The 15395-nt window shown below is 41.2% G+C and overlaps 1 protein-coding gene and 1 long non-coding RNA gene across 4 annotated transcripts in view; one reads left to right on the top strand and one right to left on the bottom strand.

Moving 5' to 3' along the window:
* DENND4C (DENN domain containing 4C) overlaps positions 1-11379 on the bottom strand; it is a 147102-nt gene extending 135723 nt beyond the window's left edge. Inside the window, exon 1 of one of the 2 annotated variants that reach the window (XM_047701308.1) lies at positions 11040-11379. The gene's annotated coding sequence lies outside the window, so the exon portion shown is untranslated. The remainder of the gene's footprint in view (positions 1-11039) is intronic. The other variant, XM_047701307.1, reaches the window with a different exon arrangement.
* A 93-nt stretch (positions 11380-11472) lies between these two features.
* On the top strand, positions 11473-13773 carry LOC125084113 (uncharacterized). Of its 2 annotated transcripts, none has more exons than XR_007122479.1 (2): positions 11473-11848; positions 13744-13773. It is a non-coding gene; the product is annotated as an uncharacterized LOC125084113 (long non-coding RNA). The 2 variants fall into 2 exon arrangements; XR_007122478.1 differs by having other exon boundaries at positions 11473-11877.
* The last annotated feature ends 1622 nt before the right edge of the window (positions 13774-15395 follow it).

The raw sequence follows: 15395 nt of genomic DNA, 5'->3' as shown, positions 1-15395 counted from the left end.
TCTCGGGAGATATAAAAGCCCTTTCTGGAGAAATAAAAGAACTAAAAACTAACCAAGTTGAAATCAAAAAAGCTATTAATGAGGTGCAATCAAAAATGGAGGCTCTCACTGCTAGGATAAATGAGGCAGAAGAATTAGCGATATAGAAGACCAAATGACAGAGAATAAAGAAGCTGAGCAAAAGAGGGACAAACAGCTACTGGACCACGAGGGGAGAATTCGAGAGATAAGTGACACCATAAGACGAAACAACATTAGAATAATTGGGATTCCAGAAGAAGAGGAAACAGAAAGGGGAGCAGAAGGTATATTGGAGAGAATTATTGGAGAGAATTTCCCCAATATGGCAAAGGGAACAAGCATCAAAATCCAGGAGGTTCAGAGGACCCCCCGCAAAATCAATAAGAATAGGTCCACACCCCGTCACCTAATAGTAAAATTGACAAGTCTTAGTGACAAAGAAAAGATCCTGAAAGCAGCCCGGGAAAAGAAGTCTGTAACGTACAATGGTAAAAATATTAGATTGGCAGCAGACTTATCCACAGAGACCTGGCAGGCCAGAAAGAGCTGGCATGATATATTCAGAGTACTAAATGAGAAAAACATGCAGCCAAGAATACTATATCCAGCTAGGCTATCATTGAAAATAGACGGAGAGATTAAAAGCTTCCAGGACAAACAAAAGCTGAAAGAATTTGCAAATACCAAACCAGCTCTACAGGAAATATTGAAAGGGGTCCTCTAAGCAAAGAGAGACCCTAAAAGTAGTAGATCAGAAAGAAACAGAGACAATATACAATAACAGTCACCTTACAGGCAATACAATGGCACTAAATTCATATCTCTCAATACTTACCCTGAATGTTAATGGGCTAAATGCCCCAATCAAAAGACACCGGGTATCAGAATGGATAAAAAAACAAAACCCATCTATATGTTGCCTACAAGAAACTCATTTTAAACCCGAAGACACCACCAGATTTAAAGTAAGGGGGTGGAAAAGAATTTACCATGCTAATGGACATCAGAAGAAAGCAGAGTGGCAATCCTTGTATCAGATCAATTAGATTTTAAGCCAAAGACTATAAGAGATGAGGAAGGACACTATATCATACTCAAAGGATCTGTGAAACAAGAAGATCTAACAATTTTAAATATCTATGCCCCTAACGTGGGAGCAGCCAACTATATAAACCAATTAATAACAAAATCAAAGAAACACATCAGCAATAATACGATAATAGAAGGGGACTTTAACACACCCCTCACTGAAATGGACAGATCATCCAAGCAAAAGATCAACAAGGAAATAAAGGCCTTGAATGACACACTGAACCAGATGGACATCACAGATATATTCAGAACATTTTATCCCAAAGCACATGGAACATGTGCACATGGAACATTCTCCAGAATAGATCACATCCTCGGTCCTAAATCAGGTCTCAACCGGTATCAAAAGATTGGAATCATTCCCTGCGTATTTTCAGACCACAACGCTCTGAAGCTAGAACTCAATCACAAGAGGAAATTTGGAAAGAACCCAAATACATGGAGACTAAACAGCATCCTTCTAAAGAATGAATGGGTCAACCAGAAAATTAAAGAAGAATTGAAAAAATTCATGGAAACAAATGCTAATGAAAACACAATGGTCTAAAATCTGTGGGACACAACAAAGGCAGTCCTGAGAGGAAAATATATAGCGGTACAAGCCTTTCTCAAGAAACAAGAAAGGTCTCAGGTACACAACCTAACCCTACACCTAAAGGAGCTGGAGAAAGAACAAGAAAGAAACCCTAAACCCAGCAGGAGAAGAGAAATCATAAAGATCAGAGCAGAAATCAATGAAATAGAAACCAAAAATCAACAGAATAAATCAACGAAACTAGGAGCTGGTTCCTTGAAAGAATTAATAAGATTGATAAACCCCTGGCCAGACTTATCAAAAAGAAAAGAGAAAGGACCCAAATAAATAAAATCATGAATGAAAGAGGAGAGATCACAACGAACACCAAAGAAATACAGACAATTATAAGAACATACTATGAGCAACTCTATGCCAACAAATTTGACAATCTGGAAGAAATGGATGCATTCCTAGAGACATATAAACTACCACAACTGAACCAGGAAGAAACAGAAAGCCTGAACAGACCCATAACCAGTAAGGAGATTGAAACAGTCATCAAAAATCTCCAAACAAACAAAAGCCCAGGGCGAGATGGCCTCCCGGGGGGAATTCTACCAAACATTTAAAGAAGAACTAATTCCTATTCTCCTGAAACTGTTCCAAAAAATAGAAATGGAAGGAAAACTTCCAAACTCATTTTATGAGGCCGGCATCACCTTGATCCCAAAACCAGACAAGGATCCCATCAAAAAAGAGAACTACAGACCAATATCCTTGATGAACACAGATGCGAAAATTCTCACCAAAATACTAGCCAATAGGATTCAACAGTACATTAAAAGGATTATTCACCACCACCACCAAGTGGAATTTATTCCAGGACTGCAAGGTTGGTTCAACATCTGCAAATCAATCAATGTGATACAACACATTAATAAAAGAAAGAACAAGAACCATATGATACTCTCAACAGATGCTGAAAAAGCATCTGACAAAGTACAGTATCCTTTCCTGATCAGGAAGGGATAGAGGGCACATACCTCAATATTATCAAAGCCATCGATGAAAAACCCACCGCAAATATCATTTTCAATGGAGAAAAACTGAAAGCTTTTCCGCTAAGGTCAGGAAGACAGCAGGGATGTCCATTATCACCACTGTTATTCAACATAATACTAGAAGTCCTAGCCTCAGCAATCAGACAACAAAAGGAAATTAAAGGCATCCAAATCGGCAAAGAAGAAGTCAAACTATCACTCTTCGCAGATGATATGATACTCTATGTGGAAAACCCAAAACACTCCACTCCAAAACTGCTAGAACTTGTACAGGAATTCAGTAAAGTGTCAGGATATAAAATCAATGCACAGAAATCAGTTGCATTTCTCTACACCAACAACAAGACAGAAGAAAGAGAAATTAAGGAGTCCATCCCATTTACAATTGCACCCAAAACTATAAGATACCTAGGAATAAACCTAACCAAAGAGACTAAGAATCTATACTCAGAAAACTATAAAGTACTCATGAAAGAAACTGAGGAAGACACAAAGAAATGGAAAAATGTTCCATGCTCCTGAATTGGAAGAATAAATATTGTGAAAATGTCTATGCTACCTAAAGCAATCTACACATTTAATGCAATTCCTATCAAAGTAACATCCATTTTTTTCAAAGAAATGGAACAAATAATCCTAAAATTTATATGGAACCAGAAAAGACCTCGAATAGCCAAAGGAATGTTGAAAAAGAAAGCCAAAGTTGGTGGCATCACAATTCCGGACTTCAAGCTCTATTACAAAGCTGTCATCATCAAGACAGCATGGTACTGGCACAAAAACAGACACATAGATCAATGGAACAGAATAGAGAGCCCAGAAATGGACCCTCAACTCTATGGTCAACTCATCTTCGACAAAGCAGGAAAGAATGTCCAATGGAACAAAGACAGCCTCTTCAATAAATGGTGTTGGGAAAATTGGACAGCCACATGCAGAAAAATGAAATTGGATCATTTCCTTACACCACACACGAAAATAGACTCAAAATGGATGAAGGATCTCAATGTAGAAAGGAATCCATCAAAATCCTTGAGGAGAACACAGGCAGCAACCTCTTCGACCTCAGCCGCAGCAACATCTTCCTAGGAACATCACCAAAGGCAAGGGAAGCAAGGGCAAAAATGAACTTTTGGGATTTTATCAAGATCAAAAGCTTTTGCACAGCAAAGGAAACAGTTAACAAAACCAAAAGACAACTGACAGAATGGGAGAAGATATTTGCAAATGACATATCAGATAAAGGGCTAGTGTCCAAAATCTATAAAGAACTTAGCAAACTCAACACCCAAAGAACAAATAATCCAATCAAGAAATGGGCAGAGGACATGAACAGACATTTCTGCAAAGAAGACATCCAGATGGCCAACAGACACATGAAAAAGTGCTCCACATCACTCGGCATCAGGGAAATACAAATCAAAACCACCATGAGATATCACCTCACACCAGTCAGAATGGCTAAAATGAACAAGTCAGGAAATGACAGATGCTGGCGAGGATGCGGAGAAAGGGGAACCCTCCTACACTGTTGGTGGGAATGCAAGCTGGTGCAACCACTCTGGAAAACAGCATGGAGGTTCCTCAAAATGTTGAAAATAGAACTACCCTATGACCCAGCAATTGCACTGCTGGGTATTTACCCTAAAGATACAAACGTAGTGATCCGAAGGGGCACGTGCACCCGAATGTTTATAGCAGCAATGTCTACAATAGCCAAACTATGGAAAGAACCTAGATGTCCATCAACAGACGAATGGATAAAGAAGATGTGGTATATATACACAATGGAATACTATGCAGCCATCAAAAGAAATGAAATCTTGCCATTTGCGACGACATGGATGGAACTAGAGGGTATCATGCTTAGCGAAATAAGTCAATCGGAGAAAGACAACTATCATATGATCTCCCTGATATGAGGGAGAGGAGATGCAACATGGGGGGTTGAGGGGGTAGGAGAAGAGTAAATGAAACAAGATGGGATTGGGAGGGAGACAAACCATAAGTGACTCTTAATCTCACAAAACAAACTGAGGGTTGATGGGGGGAGGGGGTTGGGAGAGGGGGTGGGGTTATGGATATTGGGGAGGGTATGTGCTATGGTGAGTGTTGTGAAGTGTGTAAACCTGGCGATTCGCAGACCTGTACCCCTGGGGATAAAAATATATGTTTATAAAGCTGTAAAAAAAAAAAAGAAAGAAAGAAAGAAAGGATGAATACCCAAGTTTTGTAGCAACATGGGGGTACTGGTAGAGATTATGCTGAGTGAAATAAGTCAAGCAGAGAGAGTCAATTATCATATGATTTCACTTATTTGTGGAGCATAACAAATAGCATGGAGGACAAGGGGAGATGGAGAGGAGAAGGGAGTTGAGGGAAATTGGAAGGGGAGGTGAACCATGAGAGACTATGGACTCTGAAAAACGATCTGAGAATTTTGAAGGGGTGGGGGGTGGGAGGTTGGGGGCACCAGGTGGTGGGTATTGTAGAGGGCACAGATTGCATGGAGCACTGGGTGTGGTGCAAAAATAATGAATACTGTTATGCTGAAAAAAATAAAAAATTTAAAAAAATAAAAAAATAAAAAATAAAAAAATAAAAAGGAGCCAGATCGCATATAACCTCCAAACTGGTAAGGGAAACAAATCTGAAAGAAGGAAGGAAAGCAAATAAATTCTACAGAATAAAATAACTAGGTGGCCTGATAGGAACTGATCTCCCTAACTAGATAGTATGATCAGGAAAGTCAGCTCAGAAAAACTAACATGTAAATGGAACAGTATATGCAAGGACTCTAAGAGAAAGAATGTGAAAGTTGGCTGGTGTGACAGGTGCCTACTGGACAAGAAGATTAGGATAAAGGCAAAGCTTTTGAGCCAGAGAAAAATGTTTGTATCACATAATAGTTCTCAAGTCTATTCATTTTTTCCCATCCCTACCCCTGTTCTCCATTCTCACCTGAATGCCTTCAAGATCTTCTGATGAACCTTCAGCCTCACTCAAGCTGCTCTCCCATATCCATTCTTCACAACTGAGCCAAAGATACTTACAGGCTAAAACAACTGTATGGTTTCCTGTTCCCCCCAGTGTATGGTCTTAATTTCTTACTTGACTTTTAAGACCCTTCAAGACATAGCCCTGCTTTCCCCTCCAGCTTAGTTCATACTTCCCTCCAACACTACTTGTGCACCTACACATTACTCGCATTTTAATTAAGTTCACCGTTTTCATTACTTTGTACCTTTTCATATCATTCTTTTGAGTTTTAAATCAAATGCCTCCTTCTATGTAAATTCACCACCTCTAATCCACACCAAAAATAGTTAGGGACTTCCCTCAGCTCCTGTAGAGAAGTTTCCTCTATTCTAGATTTGTCAAGTTGTAGTTGTGATGCATATTTATAAAACTGTTTATCCTACTAGACTTTAATATTCAGACTGTATGTTATTCAACTTTTTATCCCAGCCAATAGCACAGTACCTATTTAATACATTCTTTTTTTCATAATTAAAGAGACTTATAACATTTATGCTTTTAGGATCTAAACTTCCCTAAATTAAGACATATAAACTGCATATACACAATAAAAAAACCAGATTCAAGGAATCCTTTAAAATATTTAAAATACTTTTAAAATCCTATAAAATTACTCTTCAAAAGTCTAAAGAGCATATAAATCTAGATTTGTAAATATTAGGTCTGGCTGAAGTAAGTTACACTGAGAAACATTTATGCCCCACACTATTACTTTAAGAATTAAGAATTCCTATAAGAATATTTATAAGAATAAATACTCCTATAACAATATTACTTACTATATTTTTATTATCATATAATGTATTATTTGTTCCAGGGGCACAAGTCTGTGATTCATAAGTCTTACACAATTCACAGCACTCACCATAGCACATACCCTCCCAATGTCCATCACCCAGCCACCCCATCCCTCTCAATCCCTCCCTTCCAGCAACCCTCAGTTTGATTCCTAAGATTGAGTCTCTTATGGTTTGTCTCCCTCTCTGGTTTCATCCCATTTCATTTTTTCATCTCCTTCCCCCATGATTCTCTGCCTTGTTTCTCAAATTGCACATATCGGCAAGATCATAAGATAACTGTCTTTCTCTAACATATTTCACTTAGTACTATGCTAAGTATCACCGACTGTATTTTAAAAGTAAAATTAATAAACATAGAAACATGTAGCAAGTTGGTAACAGGGACAGTTATGAATTTATATTATGATACCTACTCAATGAATTCAAGTCATACAGGTATATCTTCAGTTTTTATTCAATTCTGTTCTCAATTAAATATTTATTATAGGAGACCTAATAATCCACTGCAAATGAAACAGTTCAAAGAATGTTTAATTTTTCAAGTTTAAAAAGTAATTTGGTTTGGACCATCATATTAGCAAAATGATTTCATTATCACATCATTTCAAGAGTAATAAAGTGGAACTACTAAAATGTTAAAAGACAAAGAAATAGTTAAATCCACTATGAAACAGTAAAACTTTGGACTGTTACAAAGCCATAAAATAACAGTAATAATCAGCACCAAGAAAACATGTTGTGTTTAAAAACAAAATTACACGGGTGCCTAAATGACTCAGTCAGTTAAGGGGCAGGCTCTGGATTTCAGCTTAGGGCATGATCTCCAAGTCCTGAAATAAAGCACCCAGACAATGGGCTCTGGAGGGAGTCTGCCTGAGATTCTCTCCCTCTGCTCTCCACATGCACATGTTCTCTCCCTCTAAAATAAATCCTCTTTTTAAAAAACACAGTTATAGGGGTGCCTGGGTGGCTCAGTCGGTTAGGTGACTGCCTTCAGCTCAGGTCATGATCCCAGGGTCCTGGGATCAAGCCCCACATTGGGCTGCCCGCTCAGCGGACAGCCTGCTTCTCCCTCTCTCTACTTGTGCTATCTCTGTCAGATTAGTAAATACATACACACACAAAAATAAATAAATAACTAAATAATCAATCCAGACCCGAGTCTTGAATCTCTGGTTTCCTGCTGAGCAGGGAGTCTGCTTCTCCCTCACCCTCTTCCCCTGCCCCGCCTCCCTGCTCATGCTCTATCTCAAATAAGTAGTCTTTAAAAATAAAAAAAGAGGGCGCCTGGGTGGCTCAGTGGGTTAAGCCGCTGCCTTCGGTTCAGGTCATGATCTCAGGGTCCTGGGATCGAGTCCCGCGTCAGGCTCTCTGCTCAGCAGGGAGCCTGCTTCCCTCTCTCTCTCTCTCTCTCTGCCTGCCTCTCCGTCTACTTGTGATCTCTCTCTGTCAAATAAATAAATAAAATCTTTTAAAAAAAAATAAAAATAAAATAAAAAAGACAGTTGTATGATTATTAACTACAGAATTATATACAAGCATGGACAGGATTAGTACATTATACTAATTAGTATATAATACAAGTAGAATAAAAATACAGAAAACTGTAAGATAGGTGAGAAACTTTTTTCCTTTTGAATTTCCTTTAATCATGTATTCTCTTCCAATAAAAAGTTTTGTTTTGTTTAAGTTTTTATTTATTCATTTGAGAGACAGAGACAGAGAGAGCAGGGGGAGAGGCTGAGGAGAGGGAGAAGCAGGATTCTCAGTGAGCAGGGAGCCCAATGCCGAACTCCATCCCAGGACCTGGAGATTATGACTTGAGCCGAAGGCAGACGCCTAAACATCTGAGCCACCCAGGTGCCACCTCCCGCCCAAGTAAAAAGTTTTCAAGTAGCACACTAAGCTCTACTACACTAACTTATATCTATTATGTACTGACATAAGTAGAAAAAATTTAAAGTTTATAAACTACCCAATTTCCTCTCCAAAAATACTGTTTTAAATTTCAAATAGTAAATGTATCTGATTTTGGAATTTCCTACAATCTGATGCTAACCCTATAACTTTACACCAGCTCTATCAGGTACAACTTTCCCCAACTTTTAAGCCTTACAAAGCAATCTCCAATCCCAACAAGGCATCCCATTTACTACAAGTCTGTCAAACTGACAGTTTGAAAGAGCAGATAAAACTCTAGGCAGTAACTGACATAAGATAAAATTTTAATTCTTGTATTAGGGAAGCTTATTTGCCATTAATCTCTAAGTTTCAGCATGCATATTATATTAGAAATTGAAATGCTAACAGAAATTCCCTTCTGCAAATCAGAAAGACCAAATGAGACAACCTGCCTCTGACTCAGCAGCTTTCTTTTTCTTTACAACCTGTACTTAAGTTGCAAGCATAAGACTAATGTTCAAACTGAGCAGCAAAACCAATGCAAAATCAGTAACTGCCTTGGTAGGAAACTCCAAAGAAAATATGGCATGTTTCGATCCTAAATGGAAGATATATAAAGAGCAAAGCCTCCTTTATGTATCTTTATCATGCAAAATTCCCTGTGCATAGCTACAAATTAGCTTTTACTGAAGATACTTAACATGTTTCTTTATTATAGAGAGCACCTCAACCAAATAACCTTCCAAGTCTGGCACCATGAATTGTCACAGCCTACACACCACTTCAGTTCCTTATAATTTAAAACATTTACGTTTTAAGAACAGCCTCCACACACCAGCCCTACTGCCAATTTCTTTAGCTGAAAACTCAAGTTTATACTACAAAATACTATGATTACTCTTAACAACAGGATGCGCTCATTTACAAATTATACAAGAGTAAATTACTCCAATATACAACTTCAACATTTCTAACGTCATTGCTTCTCTATTATCCAAATTAACAAGTCTAAAACTGTAGTGCACTAAATGAGGCAGTATGTATGGACAAAGTCAACTAGCAACATGACCGATTCACTAAAATTGGTAATACAAAAGATCAACTATTTTGCAAAATGGCCACAGGAGATACCAATGCAGTGCAAAGTGTGGACTGAGCTTGCCATTAGAAGGAAAATTAGTCAAATCAAGCCTACTCTACGAGGCAAATCTCCCTCACGAATATATACCTAAATTCATTTCTGAGATTCCAGTTTCACAGCAAGACAGTTTACCAACTTTTTAGCAGTAACACAAAGAACAAGGCAGAAAATAAAATATAAGGTGTTGTTGGTTTTTTGTTTTTGTTTTTTTTTTTTTTTAGTGGTTAAAACTGAACAAGAACGGAGAAGCATTCTTTAACGTTCATAGAGAAGTTTAACTTTTGATACCGATCTTGCTCTTAGGTGTACAAAGAACATCATAAACTGTGCTCTTCATTTCGGATAGCTTAATATACACGCTCACCTCAAATCAAGTATTCATGAAAAACGTGGCACCTTAGCGCTAATATTCTTCCCTGTCTTCCCATACCCTTCAGCTTCTAAACCGGAAGACCGGAAGGGAAGATCCACTCCTACAGCAAATTGGGGTCTAGGGGAAAAGACTTAACACGAGTCTGCACGCGATTAAGCAGTCTCCGTAAATCAAATTCCCAGATAACAATGCTTGACAATCTCAGGCAAAAACACACAGACAGCGGAGGGTTCGTTCGTTACTAGAGATGACACTTAACCCTCACATTTGCACAAGTAACTGGCCTAAATTTTCCCGTGTGAAGCAAACACATAAAGGGATGGCACGAGGGCACTCTGTAAAAAATTGAGTCATTCCTTATTTGTTCTGATGCGACGGAAGGGAAAAAGGTCCATGAAGCAGCGAAAGAAAAAAAGACAGGATAGCATCCTCAGTGCAGAAAAGTTACAGCCCTCTACACAAGTCAGCATAGAGGCTCATTAGTTGGTTTTATTTGTGTTTAGTCACTCCGAGTTTAATGAAACCAGCCTTCCGAAAAGTCATCCCCCACAAGGAAGCCCTGAGGATCAGCCACGGTAAGGCAGAGGAGGACATGCCCTCAAGTCACCTGCGACACCTGCCCGGGCCCTCCAGATCTCCCCCCTTCGCGGTCTCTGGACCCTACTCGCCAGACCCCAGCCCTCGCTCTCCACCCACTCTAACCCAATCCCCGCCCCCTCCCCGCCCAGCCCCCTCCCACACGGCAGTCGCCCAGGAGGTCTCCAGGGCCCAGACCCTCTCGCGCATCCTGGCAAGTGGGTTCTCAGCAGCGAGGGCGGGCGGCGCTGGGAGGCCTGTCCCGGCGCGGCCTCTCCCCGATCATCACTCCCCGCAGGCTCTGGGGACTCCCCGCCCCCGGAAACCGCTGAGAAACTAGGCCGGGAACGCCAGCCGCGGCCCCTTTCCGCCTCCTTGGCGACCCCCAGCAGGCGAGCCATCGGAACTCAGCCCTGCGAGTAGCTACCTGCCCCGCGCTCTCGCAGCCCAGGAGCGCGGGCCCGGCGGAGGCGCGGCGCAGGGTTCCTCCGCGAAAGGCCCTCCACCGCAGACTCACCTGCTGCCTGCTCCACCTTCAGTGCCACCCGGACACAGCCCCTTCCTGGGGCATGAAAGCGCCGGCTTCGCGGCCTGCGCGCCCTCGGCACAGCCGGGCGGGGGACTTGCTCCCGCGGCCGCCGCCGCCGCCACGGCCCGATCTGCGCCTGCGCCGCCTCACGGGCTCGGTCTCGAGGGGCGCCGCATGCAGCGATAACGGCCGGGAGCGTGAGCCCGCGCGGGCGCCTCTGCTCTCTCGAGTCCGGCGGTGCGGGTGGCGGGTCGCCTAGGAGCTGCCCGCTGCACCACCGCTCCGACAGCTGACGGCCATGTTTCTGTTCCCTTTTTTTTTCTCCCCCTCCTTCCGCCCCTTTCCACAGAACAGCACTTTCCTTTTCCCCCTCCCTCTCCCTTTCCTACTGCGGGGGCGGGTGGAAAAGGACGTGGGGGAAGGGGAGGGAGAGGGAGGTCGCGGGGGCGGGGCACAGCTAGAGCCCCGCCCCCAGGGAGGGCCGTGCCCGCGCGGCACTCCTCCCCTCCCCCCACCTCCCGTGGCGACCACCGTGGGGCGCGAGGTCCGGGCCCTACCCAGTTGGAGCCCCTCTTCCGTGTCCGCTCCTCCGGCCCCCGGCTGAAACCAAGCTGGGAGGAAAAAGCCCTGAGCGCTGCTTTGCACCCCTTCTTGCAGGGCGCAGACTCTATGTGTGGTGTAGGTTTATTGCCTTGGCCTCAGGCAGGTGGCGGCTGCTCCTCTCTGCTTTATGAAAGACGGGGACAGTGACGCTGAGTCCCTCAAAGTCTTTGAGGTGAATGCCGAGCCGGATGCAGGTCTGTGGAAGAGAAGTTTTGTTCCCATGGTGGGAGTTGGAATTTCCAGGCATGACGGGGGCGCCTCTGAGGCTGCAGAGAGACCCGCGGACTGGGGCTTCCCGAAGTCCTTTCAGTCCTTCCTTGGCTGCGCTCGGTGTCGCTGCCTCGGCCGGGAGGTCGGGATGCGGACTCCGAATGTAGACATCGCTTAAATCCTCTCCTTCCTCCTAAGTGTAGGCTCCTTATCTACACGTATGCATACAAAGTCCTTTCGCCTTCATGCAAATTTTGCAAAATATTTTTGACAAACGTTTGGAAGTTGTAAGAGAGAAAAAGTAACAACTAGTTTGAAACAGGACGTTTTTTATCTCCTGGAAAAAACATAAAAATAAATGGCGAATGATTTCGTAGATTCCATGGCAAGTCAAAATTAGAACGGGTAATAGTTGAGTATCTCTGGTGAATATTCGAATATATAATGATCATTTTCCTGGGAATTACTCTCTTGATTCTATCTGCACTTTTGCCGGAGAGTTTAAGATTACACCTCAGTCATGAGCACTCTGTTGTCGGTTTACTTCTGAAGTTTATTGCATGTACAGATAGTTTGAACTTTGTAGCCAATGGCAGAAACTATTTTCCTAACTACCTTAGCAGACGGAATTGATTCTGTAGAAATGCACAGCAATGGATGTAAGTTTTATTTAGTAATAGTTTGGAGTGAGTTTAAGCACAGTGCAAAACCAATCTGACAATCGGGGCAGAAGTTTTTCAAGGCACTAATGCTCAGAAATTGAGCTCGAGGACTTCTTGTCCTTCCTTTCTCGAGGCATATTAATTAATAGTTAAGAAAGATTTAATATAGACAAGATGTCTTAATGGATAGATTTTGTTAACTTTGGGAGTTTTTTCTTCTTGGTTTTTTTGCAACCACAGGAATGAGAAATGGAAGAAGCCAATGTATCTCTTCCATTTGATTGACAGATTTTTCTCAATTTGCAAGGTGGGATTTAGGAATTTCTTTAATTTTTTTTCACTATTTTAATTGCCCTAATGGTTTCCCATGGATTTTTCTTTGCCATTGTCTACCTAAAATTTCATGGAATGACCTTGTGTATTTGGGGCCTAATTTTCTTATCTTGGTAGCCGCTCTTAGGCTTGAAAGTCCTTGATTCAGTAACCTCAACTGCAATCTTACGTGCTTAGCACTGAAATAAGTTCATTTTAATTCTTAACATGTAAATATTTGAGTCTAAAACATGGGAGAGGAGCTGAAGAGCCCAATAACTACATAATTGTTACAATCCTTATAGTATAACAGTTTCAGTTGAGCCTTTCTAGGTGCAAGAATGCGTAGAAGAAACATCCAGTCCATTGAAGAAGGGAATACACTGTGATTGGGCATGGTCACTGCAGATTTCTGTGGATCAGCAATGCAAAAGAGCTGAATGAAAATCCTGAAATTTTCCTTAAAATATAAGGGTATTTGGGGTTTCCATCTTCAGTGCTGAAACATCCCAAATTATTTTCCACTTCCTGTTTGTTCCCTCAAAAAACTAAAAATTGGTTTTCACGGGGAATATTCAAAGACCTTCATATATCTTTATTTCTTTTGATCTGTTTTATTCAACTCCATGTTTAACAGAAGCATTATAAATCTAACAGTTTAATCTGATTATGGTAATTTATTATTTTTATAATTTATTTTATTTTATTTTTAAGTATCTCTACACCCAATGTGGGACTCAAACCCACAACCCCGAGATCAAGAGTCACATGCTCTTTGGGCTGAGCCAGCTGGGCACCCCTATTTTTGTAATTTCTTAATGTCTAAATTCCATGCTAAATTGTAAGCCCTTGAGAGCAAGGTTCACATTGTCACATGTGTATTCATATGTCACATTCTCTTTCAGATTCAGAATAACCAATATATGATAGACTTTGAAAAAAAATATCTGATGAATGACTGAAATAAATCATAGTTCCCTCACTTTCTTCCACTCCATCCTCAGGCAAGTTAGTTAATTTTCCTTGTGGGTAAAATTATATTCATAAGAAATGAGATCATTTATTAATTTATAATAAGCTATAATATCCAACAGATTAGTCCAGTAATGAATATTTAGCCCATGTGTTAGATAAACATTCACTGCAGCTTACAGTGACCCCTGCTTCCTGATGTATGCCCTAGTGTAATCTTCCACTAGGTGTGGGGTGAGCTTACTGACTAGCTTCTAACACACAGACTCCATCAGAAATGATGAGGTAACTTTAACAAGACCAGGCTATTAAAAAAGCTTCGCCCTTGGATACTTTCTCTCTCGTCCTGCTGGATTGCTTACTCTGGGGGAATCAGCTACCATGTCATCAGGCAGCCCTGTGAATGACTTCAGAATTGTATCCTTGCCAAGTCGAGCCTGAAGATGACTAGCTACAGCCAACACCTCTATTTCTGCCACCTGACAGATCCTGAGCCCCAGTCACCCAAATAAGATGCTCTTGCATTCTTTACTCAAGGCAACTATCAGATAAGAAATGTTTTCCTGGGCGCTTGGGTGGCTCAGTGGGTTGGGCCTCTGCCTTAGGCTCAGGTCATGATCTCAGGGTCCTGGGATCAAGTCCCACATCGGGCTCTTTGCTTGGTGGGGAGCCTGCTTCCTCCTCTCTCTCTCTCTCTCTCTACCTGCCTCTCTGCCTACTTGTGATCTCTCTCTGTCAAATAAATAAAAATCTTAAAAACTATATATATTTTTTTTAAAAAGAACTGTTTTCTTGTTTCCAGCTGCAAAATTGGGGGGAGAGGAGGTAACTTGTTACTTAGAAAAAATAATTAATGCATCAGAGTAAAACCCAGAAGATAGCAAGTGTTCATTAATGATAGCTCTTCCTTGAGTATAACAGGGTTTAGCGTGTGATTCTTAGCATCCTAGCACGCTAAATTTAATGATTGTGGTTACAATTGCAGTAAGAGAAGGTATCCAGGAAAAGTGGAAAGTCTGACTTCTGATCTGTTACTTATAAACTATCTTTGCTCCAAAAGAGTCCATTGAAATGTATTTCATACACTATCTAGGATTTGCTTCAAAATTATGCAATGGAGGTAGGACAATGAATAAGTAGTTTAGGTAAAACAAAATGGGACACATGTTGAAATGGAGAGAGTGCTACTGGGGGTTCTTTGTGTTCTCTAATATGGCTTTTAAAAATTTTTCATAATAAAAAATGTGGTTTTAAGTATTTCATGGAATCGTGAGTTCGGAGTAGAGGGGAAATTTAGAGATCATCTATCCTAATTAATCATTTGATAGATGGGGAAAATAAGGCCCAGCAAAGTTTATTGATGTACTTAGAATCTCCCAGTCTCAGCTTTGATGCTTTCATACTTGAGTATGGAGGAGAAACTGCTAAATTCTTAGCTCTTTTTTTCCCCCAGTCAGAATAACCGAACTCTGGATTACCTAGGATACCCCCCCACGGCGTGAAAATCTGAGCCTGATCTCCACTTTCCAGTGTATAATCTACATGTCCTACACTGGCACTTATGTGGTTCCAGCCCCTCACTCAT

This window comes from Lutra lutra, chromosome 13, assembly GCF_902655055.1.
Source record: "Lutra lutra chromosome 13, mLutLut1.2, whole genome shotgun sequence".
NCBI lineage: Eukaryota > Metazoa > Chordata > Mammalia > Carnivora > Mustelidae > Lutra > Lutra lutra.
The sequence above is the reverse complement of the archived record's forward strand: the minus strand, read 5'-3'. Positions and strand labels throughout refer to the sequence as shown.